The sequence below is a fragment of the Python bivittatus genome, unplaced genomic scaffold (assembly GCF_059951505.1).
Source record: "Python bivittatus isolate LINGU-HERP-01145 unplaced genomic scaffold, Pbiv_v1 ctg000340_np1212, whole genome shotgun sequence".
In the NCBI taxonomy this organism is placed as follows: domain Eukaryota; kingdom Metazoa; phylum Chordata; class Lepidosauria; order Squamata; family Pythonidae; genus Python; species Python bivittatus.
Window position 1 is genome coordinate 26,023,432 of NW_028277056.1, and position 15,013 is coordinate 26,038,444.

General features: G+C 37.1%; 1 protein-coding gene across 2 annotated transcripts in view; it reads left to right on the top strand.

The window, feature by feature from the left end:
* Window positions 1–15,013, top strand: part of IGSF11 (immunoglobulin superfamily member 11) — a 160,417-nt gene that overhangs the window by 86,104 nt on the left and 59,300 nt on the right. The gene's annotated exons all lie outside the window — the stretch shown is intronic.

Below are 15,013 nucleotides of genomic sequence, written 5' to 3' on the forward strand. Positions count from 1 at the left end.
GATGTTCTTCTTTTAAAGACAAGAAAGGTTTGGTGTCTCCATCCTCAGTCTCACAGGGATCAGTTACAAAAGGCATCAGAGTGGGGAAATATCTATTTTGAGGAATAGTGTTGGATTACTCTCTTCTACTTAGCCGGCATCTTTAGCATTTTGAAGACAGTTTGACTCTGACAATGGTAAAAGAGGTTATTTTTATTTGGCAATGTTCATTCCCTTTTGTGCTTATAGCATAGTACGTGTGGGAAAGGATCACTTGGAGAAGTATCTGGAGATTCACACTCCCTTGGGATAAAATGTCCATTAAAACAGGGCTGTTCAACCTTAGCAACTTTAAGATGGGTGGACTTCAACTCCCAGAATTCCCAGCCAGCCATGAAGTCCACCCATCTTAAAGTTGCTGAGGTTGAGGAACCTTGTATTAAAGTATTACTCAGTGGTATCCACAGGGGAAACAAGGGAGGTCAGATGATGAAAGCAGTTGTTGCAGTGTGGTTAAAAAGGTGTGTGTCACAATATTGCATGCATGGCTCACACTTCTGTCAATCTGACGAAAGCAGCAAGATCCTGTGGACACTGCTGTGGTCCCCACTTCAAAGGTGGCAGCGTCCTTATTGACTTTACTGGTTACTATTTTGCATCCTTTGACACATTTGCAGAGGATATAAAATTGTGGCCATTAGGGGAAAAAAAGAAAGAGGTTGTCCAGTGGTTAGTTCTACTTCTTAGAAACTTTTATAATATTTCTCCTTCTCCCGGAGAAACTTGATGAATCTCCTACACTGTACCCGAGAAAAGTTGTTTCTGAATGCTTCCCTTCTTAGAAAGAAAATAAAAATAATAACAAAATAGAATAAAATGCCCTGACCAGGAATAAAATGCCCTGACCGGGGGGGGGGGCAGAAATAGGAGGCCAGGCGGTAATCTTCCATGACCAGGCCTTTTATTTTTTATTGCAAGGAGATGAATTTGTGCATTTTAAAAAAGGCTATGCCAGAGAAAATTTCGATGCATACGATCTTCTAAAGAGCCTCTCCCACAAAACTAGCAAGGCAGAAGCAAAACGATCTAAATGCATTGCTGATTATTTTTGTTTTCCTTTCACAAATAAATGAAGCAGTTTGCAATATTAATCTATTCCTGCAAAACATATAAAATATTTTGTTCAACAGAAAAGCTCAAGATGGCTAAAAATAGTAATATGCAAATAGCAATATAAAGTAGGGCAATAGCACGGGCCCCCCTAGTCCAACTCTCCCTCCTGCACCTTGGCTGACCAGCTGCTGCTGTTTGGAGCCTCCCTAGAGTCTGGGAACAGATGGCCTTAAAAAGCCAGTGAAAATGACTTTGTTCTCCCACTCTCCTTTTGCTGAATGGTAGACTGGCCAGTGGCTTATCGAGTCCAACAAGGGAGGATGATCCATGGCAGCTGAGAATATATATGCAGTTTTTAAAGTAAAACTACTGTTGATATACACTTCATAGCAACAACTGAAAGCTATTGATAACAGTATAAAAAAGACAGCACATTGAAAGACTTTCAAATACGGAAAATTTACCTTTTCATAAAAGTTAATAAAAACTGCAGATTTTATTTAAAAGGGAGCTCTAGAAGATGAAGAATTGCAAGGGCATGGGCGGATGGAAACATCAGTAAATGAGGGTGAACCTAGAAGGTTTTTTTTTTAACTGCTGTAAAAGCACAGCGAGGCTGATGAATGAAGAGGCACAGTTTAGGGATTTGGGTAACATGGGACTTAGCCGATAATAATGTCTGACAATTCTGATGATGTCAACATTTACCCTAATTAAATTAAAATAATTTATTTTATAATTTATTTTTACTGACTGAAATTGCACAGAATTTTTGGTGATTTCACCCCAGAATGCCAAATTCTGAGAAGATTTTGCTTGAGAACACCAAGGGACTTCACAAGTTTTCAAATTATGGTGGGGTGCGGGGGAATTTGAAGGTTGTACAGTATGTCTAGGCCATGGTGTGAAATCAAACAGTGACATCCAGGACTGAAAAGTTTACAGACCCATGGTTTATGCCTCAGAAGGCAAAATTGTTTGGAGAAATTAATTTAGTATTGCAAAACATCCCAAAATCACATTAGGTAACCTGCTACATTGTGCCTCAGTACAATTTTTGGACACACTTCTATGGCAAACTTAGACATGCTCTAAGACGAGTTTAATCTGGTAGTTCCAATGTATTTATTACTTTCATAGCTTTGCCATTAGGTCTTTTTTCTACCAGAAAACGTGCAGAAGACAGAGATTATAAAATGTAGCCTTACATGCAGAAGTAAACTAATCTCAAGGATTGTCCCCTTGACTGTGTGTAGAAGGACAAACATTATCTATAGACAGTTGCCCATTCATGGAAAGTTTTCTGGCCACCAACACTTCTGTGTGGCATGCTATCAGTTTCATACTGTTAACCTTTAGCTTACATCATTACACATCGCCCAAACAGTGCTTAAGAACCAAAGCAACTGCTTCTGGATCTGATGTTACTTGGGGGAAGGGAGGAAAGCTGGTTGTCAGCAATATATCAGCAGTACCATACTCCTAAATTATTATACACTTGGATAACACTCTGATTTTTAGAGAACTGGGACATCATTAGATCAAAGGGGTCATAAGCAATGAACTGTCATAGGATTAAGTTCAGGCTTTTACCTGGAGAGTTTGCTTCCCACCATAAGAAATCCCTATAAATTTAGAACAACCTCATTGCTTTAAGTTCTTCATTCCCAAAGTTAGCAATCCCTTTTGTTGTCTACATGTGGATTTTGAACATGACATAATGATAAGTAAAGCATACTGCAGTCACTTAGCAACAAGAATTAGTTGCTCTTAAATCTTTTTAAAAAGTACCTTCAGTTTTTAGTGCCTTATCTACTTATGAGTGAACTAAGAATATTCAGTGTTAAGAGGGCAGAATAATGTATTTCCTTACATATCATACATTGTATTTGCTTGCCTAGTACGCACCAGGTCCCCTTTTTAAACATATGCTAACAACTGATGGGGCCTGGGGGTGTGTCTTTTCTGTCATGGTACCTGCCCTCTGTAATATTATCCCTGGGAGAGTCACATTGCCCTGATCCTGCCATACTTTAAATGGGCCTTGAAGGCCTGGCTTTTTCCCAAGTTGCTAGGTTGGGAAGTATGTGCTGCTGTGGGAATTTTATTAATGTGTTTGGTACGGTAATCTTTCAATTATTGCCTCTTTTGTTTGCATTGCATTGGATTGTTTTTATCTTGCACGCCACCCACAGTCACTATGAATTGGATGGCCTATAAATTAATTAGATAGATAGATAGATAGATAGATAGATAGATAGATAGATAGATAGATAGATAGATAGATAGATAGATAGATAGATAGGCAGGCAGGCAGGCAGGCAGGCAGGCAGGCAGGCAGGCAGGCAGGCAGGCAGGCAGGCAGGCAGGCAGACCGTCCGTCCGTCCGTCCAGATAACAGTTAGAGATGTAATGACTTTTCTTTTTAAGTAAGATTAGTTAATTGGAAAGGGTTCAAAGAAGTAATGACTCTCAGGACCACTTTCTCAGAGTAGAGATGATCCATCCAGTATCTGCTGTCTAAATCAGGGATGTTAATAGTCACTCCCATGCATGTTTTGAGGAAGAAGAGTTAGGAAACAATGCTTTTCAGTGTACCCTATGTCCATACTCAGAAATTTGGGGGGCACCCTCCTTGACAGAATTTAGAAGGGCAGTCAAAAGAGAATTGCTCCAGGGAACAACTGATGTCACTAAGTTGGCCACTAAGGTGGGTATTGTTTCTAATAGTTGTTAATGACTACTTAAAATAAGAATTGTATAGCTTTATTGTTCTGACTTGATCCTTATGATGTTGGCAGTGTACAAATGTAATAATAATTAAATATATAAATAACTCTTTCCCACCCTATTTTTTCCTTTTCCAAGTCAGTCCTTTGCTGGGCCCCAATTTGGAAGTGTAAATGTGTATTTCATAAGCACCAGTATATATCATTTGCAGGGCAGAAGAGTTACTAAGGCTGTGGGAATCTACTCAGATGTCAGTGGCTTGGGCCAATTATAGCCTATTTTACAAAGGATTTTGTGAGTGAAGATTCTGGAAAGGAGAAAAATCTGTATGTAATCATTAGTTCCTTGCTTGAAATTTGGAATATAAACATGGTAAATAAACTGAAAAGGGTGGGGTGGGGAAATGTATCTTCATTCCCCCTGTTGCTTATCCAGCTCTATCTACTCATCTAATAAAACAAATGGACAAATTAATTAAAAAATGCAATTTAAAGTGACCCTACTACCAACTGATGTAGGAATAATGCCACTGTGTTGAAGTCTTGCGTTACCGTGAATGTAGGTATCTGTTCCTAATCATGAGTAGGCCAAAATGATGAAACATGCATTTAGAGGACATGACACAAATTCTGCCCTTTCGTACTTGCAAAATGGTGTTGTAGGGAAGTATATAAGAGGCAGAGAACACGTTCCAACATTGCAGTTCACATTTCAACATTTGTCCCTCTTATTGATGCCTATGGCTGTCAAGAGAGAGAGAGAGACCAAATCAATCATAGCCTAATTAAAAATAATAGGAAATGCTGTGTTGCAAGTCACTGTCACCTCACTGGAAACCCCTAATAACTGCAATCCCTTGTCCAAGTGGCTGCCAATGAACTGAGGTGGAGTGGAATGAAGGTATAGAAGTGCTGAATACAATGTCACATCACATGTTTCTTTTCTAGATATGACTAGGACTGCTCAAATGAAAGCTGCCAGTCAGTGACAAGCTTGTATCTTCTGTACCACTTTAAAATAATTCTTCAAAAGCACTTTAAAGGCCCATTCATAATGGAATACATTTGTTTTTGTTCCCCTGACCACTACATTAGAGCAGAACCATGACTTCTTTGTTTTGCTCATTTCTTAATGTTAGCAACCCTTTAGTTCTCAATGAATTTATTCTTGACTTTTTATTTGCTGTTTCATTTTTAAGTCTGCTTTCCTTACCGCAGTATGCATGCCACTCCACAACTGAGCTCTGCTAGTAATATGCTTTGTGAATATAATACAAAGAGACAAACTTTTATAGGCAACAGATGTAAGCAACCTAATTGTAAGGGGCTTGGTTACTGGTGATGTCCTTATGTGATAGTGATTACCTGTAGCATGAATATTTGGTGGGACAAGTGGAAGGGCCATGAAGATAGTAAATGATCTTGGAGTAAAAGTAGATTTCTTGTTCAATTCCTGTTAATGAGATTAAAAACTTTTTTTTTTACTAGACTTTTGCTGCATTAGTTTAATGAACACAATATTCTCGAAGCACCAAGGACTGCTTTTGTTCCTTATTAAATATTATTTGAAAAAAATATAATAAACCTACAGTATACCACTTTTTGCTCCTTTCCATGAAGAAGCAGGGAATAAACATTTTTTGAAGTTTAAAATGTCAGTATAGCGATTAAGATATTGGAGCAGGACAGCTAGTTAAAGTTTACCCTCCACCATGGAAGTTCATTGGGTGACTTTATTCCAAAGACTCAGTCCAATCTATCTCACAGAAGGCAGGATATACATTTTAATAAATACATAAAATAAGTAATTTTAATAGTATGTGGTTTATTTAACAAGTTGTATATGTACCAATTAGTAGTTAGTATTATTTCTCAATAGTGCTTTGGCAAGAATCATCCTGTGTATCAAAAACTGTTCCAGTTGTCATTTCACAGCACATTCTCTTAGCCTTCATTTCTGCTTCTCGAATCTCTCTCTTATTCCTTCTTTCCTTTTGTGGAATCCTTGGGGTTCTCTGAGCTTGGTTGTTTTCTTACAAACGTTTCATTACTCAACTAGGTAACATCTTTAGTGCTAGGTGCTTCTTTGCTAGCACTGAAGATGTTACCTAGCCAGGTAATGAAATGTTTGCAAGAAAACAACCAAGCTCAGAGAACCTCAGGGACTCCACAGTTCAACCCTGAGCTACACGTATTCTCTTCTATTGGTTCTTTCCTTCTCTTTCTCTCTCTCTCTCTGTCTCTCTCTCTCACACACAATGTCAATACATTTATGTCATCCTTTTCTCATAATCCAGTGTGTATGTGAGAGAAGCAAAGAAAAATATGTTTGAAAGTTTGATGCCATTCAAAATACTTAGTGTCTTAACTATTTCCTACCTATTAGAATTCTACTAAAGACATACCTAGCAACTATCCTGAGCCATTAACAGGCAATCTGGACAGTAAAAAAATGTTTTTCATGCCTATGTTTAGATCCTGAAAAGCAACAAAGCATCCCCTCATGCATTTCTGTGTATCCTCATGATTGGAATATTGTCTGCTTATCGAGTTGGGCAGTACTTGAGAACATGTCCATCAAACTCTTGAGGAAATGACAGTGCAGTGGAAAGTGGAATGCTTATCTTCTTTTTATAGATCAAAAGAACTGAAAGGAATAGAAAGCATCTTGTGACTTGCAATCAGAAGTATTGTGACTGCTGATTAAGATACTGTGGGATGTGCTCTCTCAATGACTTTCTATTCCACTCAGAGATCATTCTGGTAGAAATGTATTTTGCTGTTCTCTGGGCTTACTGACTTACTGTTCTATATAATGATAACAACTATTGGCAATCAATACAGTTCATGTATTAATTATTAGCAATTTATGAGAAAACTTATGAGAGTTTTCTTTTTCATCCTCTGTCCAGAAAAAGACAGTAATATTCTCCATATTGTGGAAGCCATCATTTTCCCACATCATGCCCTAGTAAATCTAAGCTGGGGTAGTGGTGGTGTGGGGAAATATAAGAGAGGAATGGCTGCCTGGTGCTGGAACAACTGGAACAATTCCTACTGTTTCTACAGTGCTTGCAGCCAAAAAGCCAAAATTAAAAGACAGACATGACTTCAGAATAAAGAAAAAACTTGGAGCAATTTCCATTTCTGTTGGAGAAATGGAAATCATTCATCATATCTTTGTAATACAGAACAAAAAAGTCCTCAATTCAATCCTTGGTATCTCCGGTAGCTTTTAGAAAGAATCTTTACTGAAACTGCTGCTAGTTGATGTTGGCAATGCTAACCTAGATAGGCCAATAGTCTGACTCAAGGTTATAAGTTCCTATATTTTCAAAAATATAAGAAGGAATGATACTCTTTTAAAAGAGAAGAACTGAATTGGTATTTTGGCATGTCAGCTTGTGGTGCTTTCACACATGGCCTGCATGAAATTCACCAGGTACTGGAAAATGTTTTGAAGGATGCTTTACTGTGTAATTGTATGTATATGTCACAAACAAGTCAATTAAGTCCCATGGGATTTACTGTGTACACCCATGGTTCTGTATTGGATTGCTGACTGAGTTGTATCATCTATAACATCTTCTAAGGTTTGTTAACACCTCAGATTTACTCCCTTTTAAAGAATGTTCTGCTAATTTTACTGTATACTATGGGGAGATTGGATTCTTCTAGTAGCCTTAGCGGGGGAATGTAATTTATATGTTTCCTTTAATTAAGTTTTGAAATACAAATGGCAAGTTTTCACTTCTGTATTTTTCTTGTCTACAGTGACCTCTCCATGGTTCAGAAAGGAGATTGATGCAAATGGGAGAGTAGGTTCCAGATAATGGAATTTACTTTGTTCCTGACCTCAGGGCAGATGGATAGGGAACAGAGCTGGAAATGGCTCATCATAAGGCTGTAATCCATCAGTTAAAGTCAATGTCAATTACAGGCCCATTAATTGAAAAATATGTGTTGCCTCTAATGAAAATAACCCTTTATTTTCCACTGCTTCTTATACAAACTAACATGGATTTTTAAAGGCCAGCTCCAGCTTTGAAACTCAGTGGCAGTGCTTGCAGAGATAGCAATTCCCAGCATCTCAGCTTATTGTTTTAGGGCATCTGTTTACATATTTTTTCCCTGCTGATTGTTGGATTATTATTGTTACAAAGATGCCCTAAAACAATAAGATTATGGATCCTACAGGTTGTTGGATTATTTACTGTTTACCGATTGTTGGCTTATTGTTACAAAGATAGCAATTCTGTGCTACTCAAAGTTGGCTTCAGCACCTTATAAACCTTATAAAATAACTAGATTTATATCCAATAATATCTATTCTGATTTGGGGTCAGTTGTTATCCCACAATATGGCTTTTGTGAGGAAAAAAATAGAGGAGGCTTACCCTGATCTGGAGTGCTCAATTTAGCAAGTAAAACTATACAAATACACTTTTAGCTGTCCTGTCATATCTATCAAAAGTATATCTTTACCACAATTTTAATTCATGCAGAGAGCTAAAATGGTATTTCTGTAAATATGCAAGCAATATATTTATCATAATTCTTGAAGTAGAGATTAAAATGTCTGGAAATTTTATAGCCATAGAGGAAAAACCTTTATTGATCTAAGTTTACTTCATTATTTTAAGAATATACAATGCAAAAGATATTTATTAAATATAAATATAATTTAGTCAAATTACAATTACTGTACATTTATTAACTACAATACTTTTCCTTTTGGGACAGGAACTGTAGTGCTCTGATACTCTAGATACAAGTTTTACAAGTTAATAAAAACAATTTAAAGAACAAATACATATACAGTATGAATATTGTGTCTTATCACAGTCATTGTTCTAAAATATTTCATTGACTTTTTTATTACTCTTTTCAAATTGTTTTTGTTTATTCAATTATTATTGGAAAAAACAAAACCTTGGGTAAACAAAGGAAAGCAAAGTATCTTCCTTTCAGAAAAATTTTATTAGATACCAGTTTTCTTTTTCTATCTTGTTGTAATCTTCCCCATAGTCATAGGAGAATTATTCTGTTGCTCTTGTTGGACTGAACTAGAAATGAAACAATTATTTCACAGAACACAGAAGAATGTATTCATTTCTTGAGCTGATCTGAAGTGCAATCTCACTCTAAAGTACTCTAGTGCCTTCCCATTTAATATTAAAATGCTTGTAATTATAATTATAATTACATGGTGTGCTTTGCTTTCTGTTTACATTTTTTCATAGAATCCCTATCCAGATTAGGACCACCACATGCGCACTGTTCAGAATTAAAATCTTTTCACCAGTTTTGATTCAGATTTTTTTTTCCCGACCTACTTTCAGCTTCCACAAACTTCCATCTGTCAACCACATGAGAAACATTGATGAAGAAAGAGAAGATTTTATCCCTCTATAAAAACCTGAGATGATATGAAGTAGTGCAGTAGAAAGACCTGTTCACAAAACTGTAGTGAATGATGAGTTCTTGTTAATGCTTATGATATTTTTGGGCGGGGGGGGGGGGGGATAACTAGAGACTTTGGGAAACATTTTTTGAAATCTTTCTCTTGCCTAATTTTGGGCACATTGATGCAATTGCTTGGATTTAGATTTTAAATCATAGGATTCTAGAGCTGGAAGCGTTCATATAAACCCCTTGATTTAGTTGATGTTCAGGATGTTCTAAAAAGAGCACATACATAGTGACTGCATTAAAGAACTGGGCCTTGGCCTGTGAAACTTAGTAAGAAAACAACCATTCTGCTGAATAATCCTCCCCCCGACCCCTCCCCTGGCCAACAAACAGGCAGCTTGGATAGCACTAGAAACATAAGTCCCATATAGAGATATTGAACATTTTGTTCTACCAAAGCTGGGCATGTCAGATGTGATTCATTGTGCATCAGTGATGTATGTAATCTATATTATGAAGCTTTGGGTGTCTATTGAGATAAGGTAAGAAGTGAAATCCCCAACTTCTCTCTGAAGTTAAAGAAAAAGGGTGCAGAAACTGTCAGAATAGAAGCCAAGACAAGGCAATTTTTCCCTTTCTTCAGTACAATACTTTTAGCATGACTAGTTTTATTTCCTTGTTTATTTATACTGGTGGTAACATAACCTTCTAGTACTACAAGATAGGATTGTAGAAGTCCAGCCGAAAATATTTATCCTCTTTCTCATCTGCTATATTTTGAGGTATTCTGTTTTCTTCTGTTCAGAAATATAGTGATACCATATGTATTCCTGTATGAAAGAACTGCAGGTTGTTTTTTTTTAAGTATTTTGAAATATTTGAAGTAATACAAACTTTACTACCATTTTAATGTATATTATATTGACATTGTGGTTTATTTTGGAGGAAATGGGCTAGGAAAAAGGAGTGGTCTTCTTTACTCCTACTTCCCTTCCTTCTTTCTTGTTGTGTATTGCAGAAGCTGCATTTGTAAAACAAACAAACAAACAGTTCTGATTTAGGACCCAGAGCTGATGAGTCTTGGATGACCACTACATGTAGAAAATTAAAATAATTGTGTTTCAGGAAACAAGAAGTAGGAATATCATTATAAAAATGAGAATGTAAAACAATAGAAGATCAAAATATGGCCTCAATTCCTGATTTAGGAGCTTCATTTGATTACATAGGTAACTTTAATAGCTGAGAATCATAAACTGTAATCTTGACTGTTTGGGGCTAGCCTATATGTTAGATACACTTTTTTTCCACTGTAGTAGGAAGCCCAGCTTGGTCCGAACAGTTATGTGTAGGGCCAAGAGGAAATGAGGAGGTGTGTTTGCTATGCGGCCACTTAATCCTTTAGTGGATGGGTAATAGAATATACAGTACATAATTACAAAAACTGTGGGTGACAGACACAGTATCAGAAGAGATATTTTCTTTGCTCTGCCACAGAATGGGGGATGACTTTATAAAATATATAAATTAATGCCTACTGTTGCCATGCATTATCTAAAAATAAAGTATGTTTTTATTCAGAACAATTGTTTTATTCATAGGTAAGCAAATCAAGATATAATTAAGCTGATTAAAACTCTTATAGTTAACCAGCTGAGATTTCTTTAATTAAACAACATTCTTTTTTTACAAAAGATGCCCCAGGTAATTTGCCAGGTTTTGTTTTCTGATATGAATATTATATTTCCAATGGTACAGAAAAGAATTACTCATAATGATAAACTTCATAATTAACCTAGTAATAAAGCTTTCTAGAACCTGGAGTTATCTGTACAAAGCTTTGCGTAGGAAAATGAGGATGGGAAGAAACCAAGTCTAGGCTCCCATAATATGGGGCATATTGGAGACCAGCAACTCTTTCAGGTGGCAGTCACCGTTGCATGATTTCACTCAGTGCAAGGCTGCCAGATGAATATACAGATAGATAGAACCAACATATTTTTGTTAAAAAAAAATTACCAAAATGTGAGCACATACGAGCAGATGGAAATAATGCAACATTTCTTTACCTCTTGTGATTTTGGCCCGCTGCAAGCCTTTTTAAAAAAATTTGATGCACTTGAGCACCATCTATATTACTGTGAATGCCATGATGCCCATGTATTGCCAGTCTCCAGGTTATATGAACACATATATTATGTTGTGGGGGGTGGGGGAGAGGTTGAAGAAGAATCAGTTCTTCAGGTTATCTTTTTCAGGGACCAGCCCTTCCATGTGTGTGGTAATTTGTAGAACCTCCCTGAGTGTTCTGTTATATTTCACTGTCTTCTGAAAACCCACATAGATAAAGAGTCTGAAAAGCAGTAACTAGTATATTCTATAAAAAAACTTGCCTGTAAGTTTAAAATACTCTATAGGCTAGAAGAGTTGCTCAGCATCACACATAAGTCAATATGTAATTGAACTAACAAGATCAATAGGTGTTTCAATAGCATGCATCACTACCACCCACTCCATCACAAACTGCTGGCCACTTAACTAAGAAAGATAAAAGACTGCATCAACTCTATAGAGAATATAGCTAGGTTAGCTGTTGAATCTATACTTCTGACAGTAGGAAACCTTACACATTGATCTAAATGTTACTTTGATGCTAAAGCCATTACAGTGTATGTGTTTTTTAAGGAGCTAATTGCTCTTTAAATATTACATCTTGAAAGACTTTTCAGAATATTCCAGCCTGCTTTAATTCTTTCAGAAGAAAGCACTGCTTACGACTGGAGAAATTTTAAGCAGAAACTGGATAGGCATCAGCTTTTGGAAACTGCCTTGAAAAACAAATTGAAAACTTCTGCTAATAAGAAAAAATAATCATTTACTTTGTTAATTTCCCATCTCACTTTATAGTGCCATGGTATTCCTTGGGTTACAACCACTGATTCGGCAACCATTCAAAGTTATGATGGTGTTGAACAAGGGGGACTTACAACAGGTCCTCGGAATTCTGGCTGACATTGCGGCCTCATGGTCATGTGATTGTGATCCAGGCCCTTGGTGCCTAGTTTGTGATTACGACGTCACAGCATGCCGTGGTCACATGATTGTGATTTCCAACATCCCTGCTGGTTGCCCACAAGCAAAGTTAAAAGGGAAGCTGTCAGGAAGTAGGAAGTCTCTCCCACTTCTCCTGCTTTTTCACTCACCCATGCTCCATAGCACCTGCCCATGGCACCCTCCTCCCCCCATGGCACCCATACACCCACCCGCAGCATCCCCTTGCACACCCACTGGTCTGCTTGCCTGGGACTCCCACCTCTTCCTGCTTAATGACCTGTGCAGCCCTGGGGTTACAACGGCAACTGGGACTGCTGGGATTGCTGTTGCTAAGCAATGTGGTCACATGACGTCGTGCTTTACAACCACATTGATTAGCAAGGGGAATTCCGGTCCCAACTGCCATCGTATCTCAAGGACTACCTGTTCTCTCTCCCTTGTTTAGCTTAGTTTATGTACAGTTAAAATGCCCAAACCATTACAAGGTAAAAATAAATGTATGGAATGTGAACAGTTAAAAAAAGAGAGAATAATTAATAGAATATATGACAATATCTAATCAAGTAGAATCCCAGATGAACATTTCCAGTATCAGACTTAAGTCTTCCTTACAGCAATTGCTACTGAATAGAATTTAGTAACCTTTCTGATGAGAGAACCACTGCCCATCCTTTCCAAGTCAGCAGAAGAATCCTTTTTCTTTTGATTGCCGTTAAGTCCCTCACAGATGACACAAAGGTCTTTTCCTTGGTGGCTTCTCTAAACACAGCAGGCTTCAGGAGCACAAACAACCTGCTGGCTTTTATGATATGTATGAGCCTTTTTAGAACAGATATATTAACCCTTCTCCAGCTTGCATATTATGTTCGGCAGAATAAGTTCAGCAGAATACACTGTATTGTCGTTCTCTTATACTTTCTGGTAACAGTTACAAACTAGGATAATCAAAGCAACTTTCAGGTGGAAGTAAACTGAAATAAGTCTAAAAAAATTGGTCTTAGGCAAGGGAGCTTGGAACTATCTGCCACAGTTTTTTCTAACATTTTGTTTTAAGATACTGAGTTTAGAAGCAGTTTGGATTTGTTCTCTCAGTTAAAATTACCAGTTAAGGCTTTTCCAGCAGAAGTCAGATTGGTGCTTCTTTTAATGCAGATTAAAAAATACTCTCCCTTAGGTAAGAATGAATATATTTTCTGCATCCACACTACTGACTCTACATAGAAAGAGTCATGTTATATCATGTATGATGTAGTATATCACAGAAACTACTAAGCATTTTCTTCTTGTGCTTGGATGAAAAAAATAATCCTAAGAACTGGTAAGTAGAAGACACAGATGTTTCTGCTATAGCAACACTGGGCAACCTGAGCCCCTAGAGACACAGGTAGTCATCTCACCCCCTTTGTGTGGCTCCTAGAGTGATCACTGGCAATAGTTACTAAAAACTGGTGTCATAATTTCCTGCCATTTTGAGTAGCAAAGCACTAAAAACTGTAATATAAGCCCCAAAATAGGCTTAACAATACCCTATGTTTCAGCGTGAAACCCAGGAGAATATCCTGAAAATCCTGGCCCTATTTACTTTACAACATTAGTCCACCTACTGCAGCCCATGGACACCCAAATAGCTTAAATACACCTCCTTAGTCATTAAAAGTTTGTCTACCTCTATGTTATGGACTCTGATGATAGGGTGATGGCTGTATAATAGCCAAATGTAAAACACTTTTTAAAAAAATGCTGTATCGTTATCAATGGTCAGTCTGACTAAAGTCATCTTTAATGAAATCATGATCACTGTTTTATCTACAAGTGCCTTGTAAAAGCAAAGAATTGGAAGGGACTCTGCTCAGTGCAGGAATCCAGATCAAAGAATCTCAGACAGATGTATTCTAGCCTCTGCTTGAACCCACCCAGTGAAGGGTAAATTAGGAAAAAATTCAAGTTTCTGAAGACTCACCTGTGGACCTATTCTAGAACACTAGAATATTCTAGATACTCACCAGTAGGGTTTCAACTTAACTGCCAGCAAAGAAAAAAGAACCATCTTTTCAGGCAATTCCAAGGCCTCTTGGTCTCTGCAGGTAAATCATCTAACCACTGTACTGTTTCACAGAAGATAAGCTTATCTATGTCTCATTTTATCTTGTAATGATCAGTCTGCTCCAAAAAAAAGCACAACATTCCACATTATCTATCTCATGTGAAATGTATGTTGGGTCAAAAACCTTTTGGGACAAAGATGTAGCTGCCTGATGAAATGTGAAAAACTTAGGTTTGAATGAAGGTACTTTGTACATTTCTGAAACAGGAAAAACAGCATACATTGATTCCCAAACTGTAAACTATTTGCAGATCACCGAGTATAAACACATTGGTATGCACAAAGGTCAAGTATTTTAAAAAGATAAAATGTTATTATCTAATCACAAAGGATAGGACGCAGATTCATCCCATAAGGGAAACTAATATTCATGTAATAGGAAAACAAAACCAGGATAGAATAGAAAAATGGTCTTTTGGAATTCAGTTCCTCCTTCACATAATTTACTGAATCTTTGGGAAGAGGGGGAAAAAATACCTTTTTTGAATATTTCAAGCTGAATTTCCTGGTACATACATCTGCACAGAGGTGTATTTTAAAGGAAAAGAAACACAAAACCCTTGGTTTAAATCCTATATGTGACCTTGATATATTCTTTCTATATAGACAGTGTTGGTCTTTT